Genomic DNA, 21,403 nt, shown 5'->3' with positions numbered 1-21,403 from the left:
TTGCTCCCACGGACGGAGGGATGAAAGCCATGCTCCTCGATAGGAGAGCGCAGCATCGCCGCTGCTCCGGAGGAGCAGCAGCAATAGAAAGCAGTCGCGCGCGCGCGCGCGCTGACGCCTTTTCCGACGCTCGTCGTCGTCCGTGCATCGGTGCTGGAACTGCCGGTACGCCGCGGTCCGGTGGGTACCGCATTCGGCGTCGCGCTCGCGCCGGTACCGGGCCCGGGAAGGGGCCGCGATCGTGCCAAATAGCGAAAAGGTACTCACACGGATCCTCACAGCTGACACCGTGCCGCAGCCATGTTGGTTTTGGAGAACGCTCTCCCGACAGCCCTCGCGCGCGCCGGGGCGTTTTTTTTTCTCCTCCTCGCTCTCTCAGCGGGACTCGACGCGAGAACGCGACGGTGGCGGCATCGCGCGCCACGTTCGCGAACCAAGCAAGATGGCGGCGCGCATGGAAGGACGCGTCTGACTTCGGCGAAGGTAAAGGCGCTTTTACTTGTCGTGCCCCGGTATGCCTGCCTAAACAGGGCACCGATTGGTGGACGTAGGGTGTCCCATACATCATTCGTACAAGATCGTGGCTGGAAGCGTTCCTAGCGCGGCCCGAGCAGGTGGAAAGCGGAACCGGTGTTTTCGTGAGCGGCCGTGGTGAAATGTAAACAAACGACCGGCGAATGAAAGCGTACGGCTATTTGCTCCCGTCGTAGCAGCACTTACTTCCGTTTTAGATCGTTTTGTTCGCATCGGTGTGTCCAGTGCGCTTTCCTGCACGCTGCAGATGCAAGAACTCGGTGTTCCCGCCGCTTGCTTTCACGCCGGGCTGAACCTGGCGGGCCCAAATGGACCCGTGGCGCCATCTCACGGCGAGGTGGGCGAATCCGGCAGCAGACGACACAACGCTGCTGTTTTTCTTTTCCTTCCCCCCGCTTTTGCGACGGTTTCGGAAAGCAACTAAATTTTGAATGAAATACGGACACCTAATAGATAGATGGTCTGTACAGTTCGTATCCTTAAAAATTCTGCATGTACCCTTAAGCGTAATCCTTTTAGTATTTTTTTAATACCACTGCAGCATCGAGTGGCTGCTGCCACTCGATGTGCGTATTTGTGCGCATACGTGGAACGTATCATGGGCCATACATTGGATATTACCTGGTAAAACAGATATCACGTACCAAGTCACAGCTGTTCGTTTGTGTTCTGTGGTTTCCGTCGATCGTAGTAGAAGCCTGAAGAATTAAATGACGCCGACGAGTATCTACGTGTACTATGCAGTGGAAAATCAAACGATTCGTGTTTGATCAAAGCGTGTGATGAGACTGAGCCACCGTTGGAGACTTGCAGACTAGCGTCCACCACGAAGGACGACATTGTTACGGAAACATCATGCATACAGCAGTACACAAAATTATCACGACGTCAGCATATTTGCCGGACTTACCAGGTCACTAACGCTGCTGCGGAGGCTTGTTCAGTGACTGGCGAGCTTGCGGGGCTGCGAAGAAAGAATAATAATAACGATCAGCATGCCTTGCGCCAAATTCGCATTGCAGCAGTGACCCCGACATTAATAATAAAAGCCGTTTTGTAAATGCATGACTCGCTAAATCAGTTTATTGTTTCCAAAACTGCAGCAACAGACATACAAACAAATGTTTGCAAACTACTATGCGCAAGAAATGTTGGAAGGACAGGAAAGGGTGGTTTGACGGAAGCGAGGTTGTCAGTTATTTGGCTAAACGTCTGGTTCGTGTCTTTTCAGATCGCCATTGCGCGACTTTATCGCCGATCATCACACGCACAAGTACGGTCACTTACTCGTAAAGTCAGCTATTCTTCCAGCGTACGCTTCAAAACTAACTTCAAAAACTTGCTGAACGAAATGGGAATTCACTGGAAGAGAACAGAAACCTGGCTGAATAACAGAAAATATGTATTCGAGTGTAAACCTCACGCAGGTTCAGTGTCTTTCACTGACTTGTCTTAGCACCACACTGCACGCGACATGAAACCTTCAGTGGTTTTGAGCGTAACAGCTTCACTCCCGACTCGCACTGCATGACTGTAGCTATGAGCAAATGATTATAGTCGCATCCTCTGATGTAGGCTTTGTTCCGTAATCCTGATGCACAAGGATTCGAGATAAAGTAATGGACAAGAAAAAAAGAAACATGTCACAATATTTCTTAGTTTCGATATTTAAAGCTAAACTGCTCAGCAAGCTCGCGCTGCGTCACCACAGACCGCTATAGGCTCGGCCAATGACGTCTTCAACCCTCACCACTACCTTTATTGCATACTGTGGCCTGCCCATTTGTCTATAAAACTTACATGTTCCAGTATTGAGTCGCAAGGAAACGACCGTATACATCGACCAGTATTCCACACGCGTAAACTGTGAGGCTAGCCAAATGACCGGTTTGGTGTGCTACAACGTTAAGGCCAGTAGAAGATGAACGAAAGAAGGAAGGAAAGGAGACAAACACACTCTCTCCTTTTCTCAAGTACCATACACCCACACGTGCATACAAGCACACGCGCAAACACACCAACGCTCGAACCGGAAAATATAGGCCACAGAGAGCAGTATGAAATTTAGATGATGACAATGATGTTGATGATGATGATTTCTAATGGCATCTCCTTTGAAACGGGGCGGCGAAATATAGTCATCTAGCCTTCTTGAATAATCAGGTTTTGCTACATCTATTCCACTCTAGCATTCTGCGTATATCTCGTTCTGGATTCTCCGTTTTCATTCCAACCCCTATCTGTACATTGTAAAGCTACCTACGCCTGTAACAAACCCGTCCCCATCTCTTTCCTGCTTCGTTCCTACTAATGCTCTAAACAGTTCTTGCTTATCTTGACCGTTGACCGGTTAAGGCTCTATCAGCTTTGAACCCATCCTCCAACAAAATGAGCATCATTCTTTCCATGGTGGTAGAAGTGCGCGTCCTGTAGGAAAATATCGAAAAAAGAGCAACTGATAGCTTATTTGTATAGATAAGGTAGTTGTGTATTTTGTGGAAACTGTGTAGGTAAAGTATATGTATAGGTAATGTTATAGGTAGTTTTCACGTTGTAGTGACGGTGAAGAACCAGACAGTGCCAGAACCGTGGGAGCCGCGAAGGTAACCCTCATCGGGCGAACTTGTGCCCAGAAAAAATAAAAAAAGTAAATTAAAAAAAGAAGAAGCAGTAACACTCAAAGCACAACGATAGCGGCGACCACAGTCGTCAGTCATCCAAATCTGATCTCGCGGGTCAAGCCCGTGTGCTATTGCTACGCGTATTACCTTACATTTCAGAGCAGCCCAATGCAAAACGGTCAAAGAGTCAAAAGAGCAAAACAGTGTACGCGTGATAGTATATGTATTTCACCGTGGGTCAGTTGTTGCCCTGACGAAGACCAGTTTCTCTAACGCGCGTTGGTGAGCTAGTTAGTACATGACTTTTCATAAACAAGACAAGTATAGTTGGTGCAAGTAGTTGGTGCAAGCTAGTTGGTGCAAGTAGTTGGTGCAAGCAGTTGGTGCAAGCAGTTGGCGCAAGCAGTTGGCGCAAGTAGTTGGTACTGCAGGAAGGTGGTCCAAGTCAAGCTTTCTTGTCGAAGTGTTGGCTCCAGAAACATCCGTTCAAATCTCCATCTTACCGTGAACCTCTTCCTCTCGTACGAAGATTATATATGTATACAGTATACCGCGTGTCCGAGCTAACGTTAGCTGGGACACCTATATAGGCGTTCTGACAAAGCGTCTTCCTGAAATCTAATAGACGCTGAGTAACCTTCTTTGAATGACCTCTAGAAACACTTCTGCATTTTGTGACGGAATCACGTCGTGTGAACCTCCATCGAAGCTTCACACGTTCGGGTGCCGAGAACGGGGATTTCCCAGTCGCCATCTAGAACCGTACTTCGTGCCATGTTCGTAAACCAAGCTCCAAGCTTCGTTTCATTTGACCCGAGCGTGTTTCTTTGCTTGCTCCTCGCTTCCTGCGTTGCCTTTAATTTTAACTTCCCAGTACTTCGCGTCATGGAATGCGCATCGTTTAAGGGTGGAAATGAAGATGAGCGTACATTTCCATTCTCTCTCTCTCCCTCTCTTTCTCTCCCGTTGTGTCGTCCCGTCTTCATCTAATTCATTTTCCTGTCGCACCTTCCTCCCTTGCCCCCCTTCTTCGGTCTCTCGCATGTTGATTAGCAGTACACTCTTTTTTAATCCGCGCTAATTCTTATAACTCGCATTCGAGTAATCTGATTAAGAGCTCTGGTGTGGCTCCGCCGCTATGGGGCGCCCGCCAGCGTTCTCTATCTTGGGATCAAGAAGGAAAATGCGAAAGGAATAAAGGGTAGGGACCGAGCGAGGAAGTAAGAAAAAGAAACACAAGGGAGAAAGGAGTTCGGGTTTCTTCGGAGCTTGAAACCCTTTGGACCCGAGCCCGCCTTTCCAAGAGGCTCGAGCTCTGAGAACGCGAAAGGCAGAGGCAGGGGGGAGGTCGAGATGCCGCCGCTAACGCAATTAAAAGAATTGAAAGTTTCCTTTGCGGTAATCCACTAATTCAACACGCAGTTCTTAATGCAATTAAAACATCCCCGGCAAGGCAGCGCTAGGCCCTCCCCGAAAAGCAGGATCCATGCTGCTCGTTCGCAAAGGGGAAAGATGTTTAGCTCTTGGTTATCCCCCGTCTTGTCCCCTTTCCATCCATAGCGACACCATTTCTTTCTTTATCCCTCGCCAACTTGCATCTTCACATGCTTATCCCGTCATTTCGCCAGCCGCCCGTCTTTTTCCAGATTTGTGCGCGCGTCTCAGCAGAGATAAAGTGAAAGCTGTATGCGCTATCCTGGTTGAACCGTTCGTTCACATGTTTGTTATCTCTTTCTTTTGTTTTCTCCCGCCTTCAGCGTATTTCCGCCACGCACTCGTTCTCCCCAAAGACTCGCTATAGCGTTGTTCGCAGTTTGCGCTTTCCCCCCAACTGCCTTCCTTCACCCATCCACCTCCATCAGCTTTGTTTTTGAGCCTTCAACGGGTGTTCCTTCAATTTTCCTTGTCTGTGCCCTCTCCCTTCGCCGCCTATATCTCCTTCCACGTATCTTGCTCCTGTTGTTTACATCCCTGGTATTTTCTCGCGAAAAACACACACCCTAGCCGCCTTCATCGCCGAGTATCGCTGTTTATTCTCCTCCTACTTCCGCTGCTCTCCTTCACCTCTTTTTTTTTTTTTTTTTTTTCACTGACGTCGGCATCTTGTCTTCGATTGTGGCTTACATACGTGCGTGCGTGCTTGTGTTGCACGATATCCGAGTGGCTGCTGCTGGCTTCGTATTTTTTCGCGCCCGGTTTTTCGCATCTGTAATTCAATTTCGGCGCCGGAGTTGCTTCCTCATTTCGAAGACGACCCCCACCCCCTCTCTTCCCACCACTTTTCTACCCTCGTCCCAGGATGACCCTCGCCTTCACAGCACTATACAAGCAGCGTTTTTTGCTTGGCAACGAGTACACATCGTCACTTTTATGTTCATGCTAGCGTGCATTTGTCCGGAGGGTGAAAAATTTCCGTCTCTCGTACGCGTACCTACCTCCTCGGCATCAGCCGACGCCTGATTCATTAGCAAACATTAACGGAGCCAGCGCCTCTGAACAAGGAAGGCCTGCTTGGTACCGGGAGCGTTTGCGAAGTTGAAAAGGCTGGAGGATTGGAATTTAGTGCCCTGGCTGTCGCCAGGCTTCGGGAACTTCGAATACTTTGCGTAGGGGAAGAAATGGGAATGCGGATATGACATTAGGGAGCGTTATACTTTGAAGAAGTGGCGTAGAAAAGGCGACGGGAAGGCGAGTTTGGCATTAATGAGCTTGTTTTAATTTCTGGGAAGTGATGTAAGAGAGAAAACGGGAGGGCGGGCTTGGCGTTAGGGAGCTGCGGCGTCGGGAGAGGAAACGAGAATGCGAGTTTGGCATTAGGGAGTTTGAACTTCAGAGAAGTGACGTAGGAGAGAAAACGGGACGACCTTGACATTATAGGGAGTTGTAACTTCGGAGAAATGACGTAAGAGACGAAGCGGGAAGGCGGGCTTGGCGATAAGAAGTGGCACATATGAGAGGAAACCAGAATGCGGGCTTGACATTAGGGAGTTTAACTTCGGAGAAGTGACGTTAGAGAAGAAACGGCAAGACCTTGATATTGGGGAGTTTCAGAAACAGGGAATCTAAAGTTAGGGGACTCTATCGTCCGGGCGTGCTGAATACTGCAGGAAAGATATAAGAAACACCCCATGGGATCGAGCCGCGGTAACTTAGTGGCTAAGGCGTTGCCCTGCTGAGCTCCAAGTTGCTGGTTCGATCCCGGCTGCAGCGGCAGCATTTCGATAGGGGGCAAAATGCAGCAGCGCTCGTGTACTTATATTTTTGATGCGCGTTAAAGAACCTGAATTGGTCACAATTAATCTGAAGAGCTCCACTACGGCGTTCTAGTAGCCCCAGTGCTGCCTTCAAATGTTAAACCCCGTGCATCGATCAATAAACGCGCTATATCACATATTGAAAACGTCAGAATTTGGGCTTGTTGGTCGAACACCTTGAAGTTAGGACAGCGCAGCAAGGGACACGGACAGAACAGGGCGCACAAAGCTCTGACTGCCAACACTTCTTTATTCCGAAACAGCGAGCGTAAACAACAGGCCAAGAAAAAAAAACCATCACGAGAAAAAAATAAAAATAAAAAAAAGTTGTCGCAGTTTCACCTGAAAGGCGAAGCATCAATTGCGATAGCAAATTTGTAGAGAGCTATACGGAGTAAGGATAGTAGTTTTATCAGCTGTATAAATTTGGACATGCAGCAGCACCAGCAACGCGCAGAACTGTTGTCGACGCCGTCGGCATTTTGCCCGCGTTCGCACAAAATGCGTGCGGCGTTGGTGACTGTTGCCGGAGCCTCTGATATAAATAGGCACTTGGTGCCGCAGCTAAACGTCGCCTCCCTTCCCTCCCCCTACCCCCCCCCCCTACGGCCTTTCGCGCGTCGGAAGAAGGCACGTTTGCTCTACATATATGGTGATTGTAAAGAAGGAAAGAGACGCCTACTTCTGCAGCCCTTAATGGAGCAAGGCGCAGAACGCGCGTTTGTTCTCCGCCGTGGGTTCACTCCTCGTGAAAGCGCGCGTCCCTCGCGCCCTTTCACGCGCACATATAGCGTTCGGCGCGCGGCGACGATTTCATCTCCATTGACGTCATATGGAACCTCACGGCGACGGCTACGGCGACGCCGACGGCAGAAGTCTGCTTTTGAGTGTCCATATAATTGCTATCGCAATAAAAGGAAGCGGAACATATGCAATCATGTCATGTCACTACCCAGCGCTGTGTATACGTCCTCTTGCGTCCCTGTCCCTTGAAGCGCTGTACCGTGTTCAAGTTATAAACTCAAGTTTTCATCCAATCTTGTTTTCATCCGCTAAAGTTGCCCACGTGATCCCCCAGCTATTCCTTGAAGCGCTGTTCCGAATTCAAGCTATCAAATCTTGTTTTTCATCCGCTAATATTATCCACGCGATCCCCCAGCTAAATCTAATCTACGTTCGGTGGCGTTCTTGAATTTGAATTCCTCTGACAGCAAAGAATGACCTCGAAGAGCAGCGGAAGAGAATCAGAAGTAGAGAAGGACCTGGGACAAAGAGCGAAGGCACACGTATACACACAACCACGCACGCCAGCCGGCTCCCTCGACTCGGTGGTTACGTAACCAGGTCCACATGATCGGTCGTTGGCGCCGATGTGTATGCACGCCTGCTGGGAGGCGATTGCCCCTGAACGCAAGGAGGCACCGTCTCGTTGTTTTGTAAGGGGGAAGAGCTCCTGGTAGTCCGCGTCTTCTCGCGTCAATTTCTCGTTTGCTCTCTCGCACTGGTTCACTCTTTATTTCTTATTCTTCTCGACGTGCGACGTAAAGCTTTTCTCGCGGGGCAGACTTCTTCGTTCCCGTTATTCCTTTTTTTTTCCCTTCGCCGCCTACAACACATGTCACATCTTTCTGTTGCGGTCATCGTGAATACTAGATGTTTACCACTTACTGTCGGGAACCATGCGGCTCCTATAGCGGCTTTGTCCTGTGCTAGGCGCATTGTGTGTTGACCACGGGCTCGAGTAACGCCTACAGACGAGGTCTGAATCTTCCTTTGAGGTGGACTTGCAGCGGCACGGCCTCGTACCGCCGGGAGGTTGAAAACGGGGGAAAAGAGCCGTATATCGCGACGCGTGTCTCAAAACGTGCGAGAATCGTCAACCGCAGAACGTGACCTTTGTCCTTGTGAACTCTGTTCATCTTCCACGCTCCGCATCGACACGTGCACCGCCCGGGCCAATTACGGACAGTTTGTTCACATGGCGTTTAGAGAGAGAGAGAGAGAAAGAGAGGAAATAAAAGAGGCAGGGCGGTCAACAAGAACAAAAAGTCCGGTTTGCTACCCTACACTGCAGACGGGGAAGGCGAAGTATGCGAAGGTAGGGAGTAAACAGAGGTAAAGTCGTAATGAATGAATGAATGAATGAATGAATGAATGAATGAATGAATGAATGAATGAATGAATGAGGAAACGGTGACCAAGGGTGTGACGCGTCATCACAATGATAGGAAATTGCGTTCGGCAACGAAACGACGCTAGCGTTTGCCACGACGCTGACTTATGATGATTGTTCCAGCTTTGAGAACCTTTAATTTGGGTTGAAATAAACAAGAAGATTGAACAAATGCTGACGTTGTTCGATATAAATGGATCGATATTGAGGTGTTATATATATATATATATATATATATATATATATATATATATAGAGAGAGAGAGAGAGAGAGAGAGAGAGAGCATTAACTCGAAAGAAAAAAAAAGTTTCGCGTGACCCCAGTCTTGTTTCAGGGCAAGCCGTCCTAATTTCGCTTCCGTTTCTTAAACGAAATTTCGTGTTCGAGCTTCGCGTCGCGGGCCACGGTGTACGGCGTAATGACTTCGTGCCACTCGAAACGAAATCCGTGGTTTTTCGCCTCGTGTCACCTTCTGTATACTATAGTGCATACCGTGCCGACTTCTACGCATAGCGCGGCGCCGTGCATAGATGGGCAGGCACGTTTTTCAGCCGCGGTCGGATAATCCCGGGGCACCCCATGAATTATGAATCGTTTCGTGCAACAAAATCTACGCACACAGATAGACACACGCACTCACATGAACACACGCACACATGAACGCACACACACGCACACGCGCGTGTGTGTGCAATGTTCGGCACGTGATTTATCCCGATGCAGGTCGCCGCTCCACGACGCACGTATCCCTCTAATTGACCCCCCACCACTCTCCCCCACTTTCTTCATCGCTCGTTATACAGTGCCCGCCTCCAGCACCACAACGCGACACGACGTTTAGTGGGCTCAACTTGAGCGGAGGGTACGGCGAACTCTGCGCTCTTCTCTATCCTACCGGTGGGTTGACCCCGAGAGCCGAGAACACATGACTCTTGCCCAAACACACTGACCCTTTCGCGGTGGGCGGAGCGAAGGAGCCAGATAGCGTGGTGATAAAGCGAGGAACGGTATAGAAGGTAGCGGGGGGGCTCAGGCGGTGAAATGAACGCGGCTGCTTCTTTTTCGGCCGAGCGCGTGAACAAACCGGTGGCCCCTTGTTGGCAGGTAGCCCGCGGAATCGAGACCTCTTCGATTATGCTTTCGAGTTGGTCTCCTCCTAATCGCATAAGAGGAAAAAGAAACAAAAAAGAGGAAAAGAGGAGAGAGAAAGAGAGAGAAAGGAACCATGTTGATCAAAATGCGTTTACTTAATCGCGCCGGCGTTTTTTCTGCAACGACGACCACGCGTGCTTCCTGGATCGACGCGATTGCGGTTGCTGCAGCGTGCGCCCCCTTAAACGTCTTGCACTTTGAACTCTTACCTTGTACGTCGATCTTATTTCGTTAGCTTCGGATTTTTTTTCTTGTACATTTAGATTTATTTATTCGCACTACTCTTCGGGCAATTGACTGCACTGCGCAACACCGCCAGGCTTTTACAGTGTTCAGCCTGCACGGTCCTATAATTTTCCCGCCAGTTCATGTTGTTCGGGTATGTAGTACCGGCAAGTGATAGATTCTGATTGTGAACTGGCCAGGAGGAGACTGTAGCGGAGGAAATGGTGTCGAACGTGATCGGCAGCTAATCATGCGCGGGGATAACGTGGCCGGTTTGATTGTGGGATGTACACGGTAGCGGCGAATGCGCTTCCGAAGTGTGGAAACCGCAGTGTGGCTTTGCTCGAACGTCTTACCACCCCCTGGCCGTTTCTGCTGTGTCTGATGACGCTCATAACGAAGTCGACATGTCGGTTCATTCTGGGAACGGCGCGAGAAAGCGGGACGTAAAGAAGGAAAACAGAAGACAGCGCCGACTATCAACTGGATTTTTTTATTGAAGAGAGGGGTGTCCTAGCCAACGTTAGCCAAGCTGTTCCACAAAAAAAAAAAGAAAACATTAATAAACACGGTGTAAGATACAATCATAAGGCCTACGGTGTTCGGTTGTCAAAGGTCTGACAATATGGAGATATGCGCCATCAAACTTGCCGTAAGAATGCGCTGTTGTTCCACTTCCTTTTTTTTTCTTTAAAAGAACGCTCTTTTATGCATTAAAGCACAAAAATAATTGGAACGCCCATGTATTTCGGCCCACACTATGGGAAATAATATCTCGAAACTGGTGTCATCTTGGAAATTCATTTCAAGTGGATACGTGTTGCCAGCTCACCGGCTACATTTCGTAAGTCGCAGTATGTGCCGTAAAGTAAATAATTATTAGCGATTTTTTGTTGAACATGCGTTTCGATTTATCGTGCTTGTAATGTCCGCCTCTTCGAATAATCCGGCTCAAAAACGATAATTCTGCTATCTGCCACACGGGATCTTTTTAGATTTCATAAAACTTGAAAAACGATCACCCTGCATACCCTTCTCTCTGCAATAAACATGCAGTGGAATATTAGCGCTGTCTTGTATATTACTTCATCACGTTCCGTCGTTTTGCGCTGTTCCTAGAACTAACCATCACCAACTCGCCTAACTTTCAATAAGTACTACTCGCGATGTCGATTAAGATCCCGTTTATGGCACACCGTCTCTGGCCTCGCAAACGTTGCTTTCTTTTTATCCCGGGCCAAACAGATTAACGCGGTTCTTCTATTGCAACGTGCTGCGGCTTTGACAAATTAGATAATCTTTTTTTTTTTCCCCCACTCGCTAAAGTCAAGTTCTAGAAGTTGCCGTACGTGTATGCGTGTGACTTCGCGGGTTATTTGGCTTAAACTGGTGATCCATAACGAAGTTGATCAATATGGGATCCGTAAGGAAACTGGTCGGCTAATCGAAAAACTGGCATTGCAATAATTGGATTCGCGTAGCCCCTCCCCGACTGCTTGAATGTACCTGGTTCTCGCGAAGCAAGGACACGTAGTCAGCTAGCTGTAGGAACAGGTTTGCATATATGCAGGTCGCTCCAAGTTTCAGAGCAGGTATGTACTTGCAGTCTAGCAGCACATTCGCGTTTACACCTGAAATTCTGCCATTCGTGCAATGGCTTTCGACACGCGTCGGTGCTATACGATAGCGATTCGCTATAGTCAACTTTGTCACACACCTCGCTCGTTCAGGACAACGGGAAAGCAGATATACGTATACGGATGTACGCGCGTCCGCTTTTGTCCCAATCAGATGGACGCTCAAGAGCGCATAGGCCGGCGTATTCGAGTGCGCTGACTCATGTTCACTCCAGACTCAGTTCTACAGGGGTTATTGAGCTACGAATAGGGTTTCGTGAACCTGAGTGTAAACCGGAGCGAGTGCCGGCGAGTTTGAGTGGGGCGTGAGCATGAACGAACGAAAGAAGTTCGGTGACACTGATTGAGTGTGAGTTGGATGAGAGTGAGTGACAGTCGGCGAGTGTGAGTTGGATGTGACTATGCGCATGTGCTTGAGTTGCTGGTGAGTGCGAGTGGTCGTCAGTTAAAAGTGTGAGATAGGTGACGGTATATAGTGTGAATAGAAGTGACAATGAACGCTAGCGAATGATGAGCATCAGTGGAAGTGAGGAGTAAGGTGAGCGTGTGCTGCGGAGTGTCAGTACACACGGGTGAGTGCATAGCTTGCAAAAATATTGGTGAGTGTGTGTGAGGGAGAGTATCCGCTTAAACTGCCGACCTAAGCTGAATATAGTGTAACACTAAATCAGCTAAGATAAAATGAAGATCACAGCTTTTATTTATTTATTTATTTATTTATTTATTTATTTATTTATTTATTTATTTATTTATTTTGATTTATTTATTTTATTGAGCCGATACCGCAGAGCCGATGCCTATATGAATGACATCACGGACTTCCAAGTATATTTGTTTTGTATTTCTGCCGGTCGAGGCTCAGAAAACGTTCTTGAAGCTGTCTAAGTTTCAGTTTATGGCTCTTTTGGAATGCAATGCGGTCGACATCTACCGATAAAAAAAAAGAAAGAAAAAAAAAGAAAGAAAGCTATAGGTCACAGCAAGTGCCGTCAAAATTCATGACGTATAGCGGCCACTTGGTTCTGGATTACCAAGCCGTTTCTCACGGGAGGAGATGACTTTTTTTTTAGTATTTCAAAAAGGATAATTTATTGACCGAAATCATTTTTCTCGGTAGTGTGCCTTTCAATGCTTCACTCCGAGCGAGGGCTTGTTCGGTGTTTAACTTGAAAGATAAAGTACGCGTACTCTATACGCCCCCGAACAACCAGAAGTTCGAGAGCTTAAATATAAGATTAACGCCGTTATTTCGAAACCGTATTTTTCCGGAATACCGGTTGCTATCACGGGGATGTTGAGGGGCCATGATACCAGCAATGCGGGTAGACCATAGTTATTGCTATTTGTGACTTTGGTCATCGCTTGTCTATCGCGTGGTGACGGCGCTTTTCCCACGAGCATTGCTTTATATTTTATCGCAGATGCACTCTTGTAGCACTGCGCTCCCTTTCTTTCGATATCTCTACTTTCCTGTCACCTTACCTCGGAAGGGAATAGGTTTGGGCCTGTTGGTTATTCATCGTAAAAGAAATAAATAGCGCAGTAAGGATGAGGGACAAGTCGAGACAGGACAAGCGCTTGTCCTGTCTCGACTTGTCACTTGTCCTTACTGCAGCTATGTTATTTGTATTACACTTTACCTCCTCCTCCCCTCTCTCCCCAGTGTAGGGTAGCAAACCGGATCTTCCCCTCTGGTTAACCTTCCTCCTTTTCCTATTTCTTCGGTCTCTCTCTCTTGTATCGTGGAAACTATAGGGCCTAGAACTGTCACGTGACGCTTCCTCCTAGTCTTTTTTGCCTTCCTCCATTGTAACTTGTGACGAGCAGTAACTACTACTACTATGAAAAAAAAAAAAAAAGCAATTGCGCGTCCTTTGTTCTTGGAGTGTTACTTCCGGTGCCCGCCATTTTGTTGCCCTCTTGCATCAAAGTGGGGCATCCCGAGACGCCGCGGCAGAGAGTCATCGTCTTCGGGTGTCATCCACATATGAGCAGTCGCAGCGCGCGACATTTTCGTATAACCTCGTCTTCTTTTGCCGAGGCGTGTTGAGGGCGGGGGACGGGGAAGTGGCGGACTATAGGAGGTGCGGAGGCCGGCGAAAATCAGGAAATATCTTTGCCGGACGTGTTCCGAATACTCGCGTCCGTCTCCGGTTCTTAACCCCCAGCTGCTTCGTCCAATTCCAACTCCTTGGACTTCGCTGTCTTCGTTGTGTACGGTATTTGTTGCCTGGTAACGCGCGCTTGCTAATGTATATCACATTGCGGCAAACTTGTTGTTTTTTGTGCAGTGAGTAATTTCCTGATCCCCTTTCGCGCTGCGTGTGTCGAGCTTATGTTACGCACCGACAGTGTTATATCGAGCTTTATACTACGGCCTCTGACCTGAACGTTTTCCTGCAGGGACGCGAAGGAGAAATGCTAAGTTATTCTAGATTCGTAAATTACTTTGGGCGTGCGGATAGCAATTTTTGAGACCTAATCGGTTACGAATCGAATTGCACCAGACTCGAATGGAATATCGAATAATTTTTCAATAACGATAATTCATTTCCGCAATTATTGTAAGTCGATGCCCAAATCCTAGTACATGGCAGCTATGTTACGGAGCGTTGGTTGTCAAAAGCACTAATGGAGCATTAGGAACAAATGTGCAATTTGTTTGCCCACACAGAACTATTCGGAATACGAATCATCGCTGTAGAGCCAGCGATAGTCTGCCTTCCTGAGCAACGTAGCCTGCTCCACTACGTAAGTATATACTAGTGTTTTATGCTTATAATGTAACCGCCCGGATGAAATTAAACGCACCGTTTTGCTCTCCAGTGTTCTGATTTCGCACAGTTGACGTTTCGGTTGACGCCCTGTCGCTTCCAGTTAGACGTCGCTCTCTGGTCATGATGACGTCGCACATAAGTGGAGGCTATCCCCCAAAAGTTATATGCCAAGAATACGGAGTCGTGTCACAGCTCAAGCTTTGATTGCGAATTTCGTCGCTTCATTTTTTCTTGTGTGGTAGTGTATGTTTGTTTCCGTGTCTGCAAAATGTTTGCGTGCATGTTTATTTACGCGCTTATTGTTGTGTTTGCCTGGGTGTGCGCGCTTGCGCGCGTGTATTTGCATATAGATGCTTTTGCGAATGCCGTGATGCGTACCCTAACGAATAGAACGAAACTTCTGGATAGTGTTTTTTCAACAGTCTTTAAGGCAAATGCGTCTACTGTGATGACTGATGCATCCGACTTCAGATGTCACCACCGCTTGTTCCACGCGTCGAAAGCTCGATGCCAGCAACTGTCTTCAGTTTTCTGTCCGTCACATATAGATAGGCGTGTGCGCTTCACATTGTACGCGATTGCCAACAAAATGGCGCTAACAACGGCATACCGCGTGCGCCTATAGCGAAGCGAAGCTATAGGCAACGATAAGCCGGCGCTCATGACGGATCACTGTACAAACTGAACTTGTTCCCTAATTACGTCGACAGTGTCTTTTCTACACTGCCGCTAATTCGATACGCGCTTAACGCGCGGACACACCTTTCTCGTACGCACACACACACACACACTTCAAGCACGCGTTGTGTGCGCGTTTAACATTGGTTTATGGTCCCGAATCTGGCGCACGACTCCAGTCGTTGTATAATGCCGCCCTTTCTATGTCGGCACAGCCACCTCCGTCGGTCGCACTTCTCGTTAGAACGACTTCAGCGTCAGAGATAAGATCGCTGTTGCGGAGGGGTTACAATGGCGTTGCCAAGTATATGTATACCTATGCGTATATGTACTGTCTTTTATATGTACCGCCTAGCGCGCCAACGTATTTTTTGTTCTTTTGATTTCGGTTTCGTTTCGCGCATAATTGCTCTAGCTCGCTGGTCGCACATGTCTAATTGCAAGTTTAAGTGTCCGGCCGGCCGCTCCGTGAGTGGACCTAGCCCGAAGGGCCTTTTCAATTTTTCTTTGTTCGTTTCTATAGAGCGCTCGTTTTTGAATCGGCTAATCGTTGGGCTGCTTGCGTTGTGCAACATTCGACGAATGATTCGAATGAGAGAAAGGTAGTACTCACTCGTGAAACCCTCGACCTTGACAAAAAAAGAAAAAAAGAAGAAAGAGAGAGAGAGAGAGGAACGCAGCGACACGAAGCTGCGAGGCGCAGATTTAATTGCTCAAATAATAATAACAACAAAAAGAATACGGGCTGTTCTGAAGCTGTTTTATTTTCGAAGGCGCAACATGATCGAGATCGCGCGCCGGTGTGTCATGATAGAGCGCGCGTAATTATCGATTAGCATCGCTTCGCTTCTTTTTTTTCCCTTCGACTGTCGGTTCGTATCATTTTTTATTTATCTTCTTTTCTATTTTTTAGGCGATCACATTCCTCGCTGGGCGCTAATTGCTGCTTCATTACGGACACCCGACCCGCGGGGTCCATTCTGTAGAGAGAAACAAGATCTATGTGTGTGTAACTGTGGCTGAGCTTGTGCCAGAAAGAAGGAGTGAATTATAATAATAACAATAGTTAACAATAATCAAGAGAGAGAGAGAACGCGGCATGCTGTTTTGATTTGTCACATTAGTGATGAAAAGGGAACAGAACTGCGAAAGCGCTAGTTCCCAGGTGGTCTTATAGGTAGAAGCATATCCTAGGTATACAGGTCCCTTTGGACTTGAACCGAGCACGCTATACGCGTGCGCCTGAGTGGCCCCGTTCAAGAAACGCAGCGGTCAAGTATATGCATCTGAGCATAACTCTTAACATGCATAGATCTGCGCCCAGGAAGGTGTAATCAAGATCATATACTCCTGCATTATCTGCATGACAAATGAAAGAACGTCGATTACGTGTTGGGCTCAAGTGTAATGGTAGCTGTATAAACGTAGGCTTGAGGGTATACCGACACCGTGATATCCGCTTCGAGGCAACCTTTGAAGTTTGCGCGGCTCGAAAAGCTTCTGTTCTTCCTTTCTTCGTGGGTTTCTGCAATTTCTTAGATTTTTTTGTGTCTCATGACCACGCCTTATACTTTTCTTACTTTATAGCTGTAGTGTCTTTTTCTTTCGTTGTATAACAACAACAACAACGAAGCGTGCCGCTGCACACATTTCAACTGACCAGCATTGCATCTTATTCTTGAAAGCTTAGCTCCACGTGTCAGTATAACTCGTCGCGAACTAAGGCGCAAGGTGCCGATAGCTTGCTGTGCGTCAAGTTAACATCATCTATGTGACGTTTCTCGACCGAGGGAGAGAGAGAGAAGGCTTTTTAATGAATGCCATCGAATTCAGCCGGCGTGTATGTAGGCGCCAATATACAGGGTGTCCCAACTATCATGCACCAAGATTAAAAAAAAAAAAAAAAAACACGCAAAAGCCACGTAGCTGGACAGAACCAAGGTAATGCTGTTTGCCGTCGCTTGGACATACTCAGATAATTTTTAGCATTCCGCCTAATTAGATAATTAGTCTTAATTCATTAATCAACTTCTCAAATATTATCATTAGATGAAAGGTGTCATTGAGAACATTGTAGAGCAACATGAAAAACTCCCCACGCAGCTTTTTGTTGCTCAATACGTGCTACATAGAAGTGCTTTCCCGACCTTGAAAGAAGCCCGCGAATGCAGTGACTCGAGCAGCCAGTCGCCGACATTGTCAGTTGCTGAAGAAAAAAAAAAATGAACCGAATTATCTGGCATTTTCAGCTGCACCATGCGCGGACTTAGGTGATTGTCGTGTTTCCTGGTCATTTTCCTCGCCGTACTTATTGCCTGCTTAGGCACGTATAATGATACTTTCATAATTAATATTGCTGTATTGCCAGCCATGTATATGCGTAGGATGGATAACCGGTGGACCATTACAGTTACGGAATGGGTGCCAAGAGACGGGAAGCGCAGTCGCGGACGGCAGAAAACTAGGTGAGGTGATGAAGTTTGGAAATTAGCAGGCGCAAGTTGGAATCAGCTAGCGCAACACAGGGGTGATTGGAGATCGCAGGAAGAGGCCTTTGTCCTGCAGCGGGCATAAATATAGGCTGATGATGATGACGATGATTGCCAGCCCTGCACGTTCTCGCGTGATCGTCAATGTTCGCGTAGCTCTTTATGTCCGCAGATGAGCCGTTTGCCATATCCACAGCCCATAGCCGTTTCCATAGCCGTTTCCATAGCCGTTTCCATAGCCGTTTCCATAGCCGTTTCCATAGCCGTTTCCATAGCTGTTTCCATAGCCGTTGGCTACACGTCCACAGCAGTCCGAGTATGCCAGTCGCTGTGCCGAGTAACAAGAGTCTGTGGCGGCTGCGGAAGTTCGGCGTAACCGAATTAGCGATTCGTATTAAGCGGATGCTTTTTTTTTACACGCGTTATGTCTGTCGGAAACGAGGCAGACTTTCATAACTTGTTCCTTATATCTGTAAATTTTGCTTAACTGTGTTCTAATATTAACGAGAGAGTAATGTACAACGATGGGAATTATGCTATGCGTGAGAAGGACGCAGTACCACCACACTGATACAATACTAGCAACTGTATCCTGTGTACTATACGTGGCCGATGTCAGTCCGCATAAATGACTGCTATCTGTAGTAAAGTGCATTGCTAGTTAGGCGAATATACACAGGTCCACGTTAACAAATGTTCACAGGTACACGCACGATGTTAAATGCATGTAAACATTTATGTGTTTTTATTACCACTGGGCGGAATCGTAGCTTTTGTCTGTTGTCCCCCCTTTTCTCGATGACGACCAGCGCTAATTCCTTCTTTGGCGGATAGAAGACATAGTGTGAAAAAAAAAATACATGTGTGAAAAAAAAAAGTCAGTTTCGAGTTGACAGAAATACAAAGCTTGCACCGAGACGTCGCAGCTTGGAATCGTGGGATAGCAATCCGCCATTGCGATGCACTCGCCGGGGTTGCTTAGTTGCTATGGTGCTCGGCTGCTAAGCACGAGGTCGCGGGATCGAATCCCGGCCACGCCGGCCGCATTTCGATGGTGCCGAAATGCAGAAAACACCCGTGTAGTTAGATTTAGGTGCACGTTAAAGGACCCCAGGTGGTCGAAATTAATCCGGAGTCCCCCACTACGGCGTGCCTCATAATCAGATCGTGGTTTTGGCACGTGAAACCCCGTATTTCAATTCTGAAATGTGTGGCCCCGGTGTTTGTCACTGGGTTAATCCCGACGGTTCATTAAAGTCTTTCTCAGTTATTGGTTACGTATTTGTGTTTCTTAATGAGGTTACACAGACGTTCGGCTGCGACGGAGAGAACGACGCGACTTGCGATTGCGATTCTTGAAAATTAAATTGCTTCAAAATTAAATCTGTCCGTTACGTAAGACAACGAATGGCTCCTATGCCCTTAAACAATGGCTGATGCCCCCTTAAATGCGGCCTCCCCATTAGGACGACAGAAGAGAAGTGAAATTCTACGCTGGAATGATGCGCGGCAACGGAGCCAGCTGTGGAAGACGAAGACGACGACTGACTCGCCATATAACAATTTCGCTGTAAAAGAATAGGTTGAAGAACAAGTAAAGCATATCTCATTACCTCAAGCAGGCTAAGTGACTATTTGTCACAGCCCCGTTTCAAAGGGGATGCCGGTAAATGCTCATCATCATCGAATGGAGGTAGGCTGGAGAGGGAAAGATATATCTGTGTAACACGGGAAGGTTGCGTGCCAGGCATAGAGTTCTACTAACGGCATTGCTGCAGACGACAATGGCAATCGCGTGAAATATTGACTGCCGACAGCTATACAAGCACGTGACCCCGAGTTCTTTGCGGCACGCGCAAGCTATATATATAGCCCCGGTATTGGCACACGCATGCACGCACGCAAGCAAACACACACACACGCACGCACACACGCACGCACGCATATATATGAAGGATCGCAAGATAAGATACAAGGCGAGATCTACCTTCACTTTTGCGCTTTAGCTACGCCTGTCTTGTGAGACCGGTGCTGCTACTATTCCTAGTGCGTGCGTGCGTGCGTGCGTGCGTGCGTGCGTGTGCGTTTCTGTGTGTGTGTGTGTGCGTGCGTGCACGTGCGTGCGTGTCAGAGAAATAACGTCTATTATGCGTATACGGCGTTTTGCGTCCTTGAATCTCGCCTAAATCGCGCGCGCGCGGAGCGGTTGATACTTAATCGCCGGGGCCGCCGCCTTGATGCTGAACGGTACGCGCCCTTCGCCCGGAGTCATATACGTACATGGCGTATATGCCGGGCCGTAGGGTCATTTTAAAATAGCCGGGGAGTAAGGGGGGGGGGGGGGGGGCGCAGAAACTGCATGGGAGCGTGTGTACGCCTGGTGTGAAGCCGCATTTGGCGGCGGCGTATATATCAGCCTTCGCTGGCAAACGAGTTTTTCTACGTTGATAATTCACTCGCCGAACCTCGTCTTCTCCCCTTTATCTTCTGTATACTGTGCGCGTTTCTTGTGTGTATATTCGTATATGTATATGTGTGAGATCTCGCGCGAGCTTATATAGAAGATGAATATCTTCCCGCGCACTTATGTAGTAGAGCGGCAAGTTGGGTTGTAGTTGGTGGATGTTCATCTTGTAAAAGGGCGATACTGCGCTGTGTAGCCTGCTACTCCGCGATAGTGCAGCCGAAACTGTGCTGCTGCCCGTGCGATGGGCAGTTCGCGTTCCCCGCTGCGAATATGTGACGCTTTAGGTGTGTTCTCGCGGGCGTGATGGGTGGGTAGTCCGGTGCTTTATTTAAAAATTTGCAGATTTAACGCACATGTAGGGATATTTGTGTGAAGCGAAGCTTTTATGCAAGAGGTGTGTATGAAATCCTATACAACTGGCGATGCGTATACAATTGTGTTTGCTTTCATCCTATATGCACCGCGTAGCCTCGTGTAATGTTTGTGGTTGTCCACCTTTGTGCTCGCGGTATGTTATTCTCACGCATTTTTTTTTATATAATTGTGCAGCATAGGCCGCTCACGAGTTATTCTGAGATACAAACATCAAATTAGGTGGATGCATATAGCTAGAGACATCTACGAAGCGATGCCCGGTAGACAAACGTGATGTATCGTGACTGTTGAAGGAATGAACGGTGAAGAACGTATGTGCCCATGTGCAAAATTGCGAAACACATGTCTAAATGCATTTAAGGATTCTATACCTCTCGTGGCGCCGCGGCACGTGACCATTCCTAGCGTGTTGACCTAGAACGAGCACATAGCAGCGGCACATACCGAATGAGCAAATGAAACAAAAGGTCAAATCAGGAATATCAAAGAAGCCGTTAAATGCCACGCACTAGTCCTGCAAGAGGTGTGTGTGTGTGTGTGTGTGTGTGTGTGTGTGTGTGTGTGTGTGTGTGTGTGTGTGTGTGTGTGTGTGTGTGTGTGTGTGTGTGTGTGTGTGTGTGGTGTGTGTGGTGTGTGTGTGTGTGTGTGTGTGTGCTTTAGATCGAGATGCCTATGAGTCGACATGAGCACAAGTTTCATTCGTGATTTGTTGTTTGCTGTAGCTTGCATTCGGTGCTCAAATAACGTTTTTTTTTTTTTCACACATATCCGGCGACATACCGGTCGCCCATTATACATAATGGGCGCGGCAGCTGCAGCCACGCCACACCTCGGGGGTTTAGACAAATAAAGCTTGGCTTTAAAATGATGACAAGTTTTTTTGTTACACCTCCCATATATAGATTATAACCTCCCTGCCTTTCGTTCTCTTTTCCTATAGCAATACGGCGTTGTGTGCATCTCGAAGTTATTCTAGAGAACAATCGATGGCTGTACGTGTCCGTTCGAATGCGATCGCAT

At 47.8% G+C, this 21,403-nt stretch overlaps 1 protein-coding gene across 4 annotated transcripts in view; it reads left to right on the top strand.

Moving 5' to 3' along the window:
• The first annotated feature begins 433 nt into the window (after nucleotides 1–433).
• Nucleotides 434–21,403, top strand: part of LOC119432422 (uncharacterized) — a 382,068-nt gene continuing 361,098 nt past the window's right edge. Inside the window, exon 1 of one of the 4 annotated variants that reach the window (XM_049658940.1) lies at nucleotides 434–483. The gene's annotated coding sequence lies outside the window, so the exon portion shown is untranslated. Of the gene's footprint in view, nucleotides 484–14,271; nucleotides 14,349–21,403 lie in introns of those variants that run through there. The other 3 variants (XM_049658939.1, XM_049658942.1, XM_049658941.1) reach the window with 3 other exon arrangements.

This window comes from Dermacentor silvarum, chromosome 11, assembly GCF_013339745.2.
Source record: "Dermacentor silvarum isolate Dsil-2018 chromosome 11, BIME_Dsil_1.4, whole genome shotgun sequence".
Lineage (NCBI taxonomy): Eukaryota > Metazoa > Arthropoda > Arachnida > Ixodida > Ixodidae > Dermacentor > Dermacentor silvarum.
This window is presented reverse-complemented; position numbering and strand designations above follow the sequence as displayed.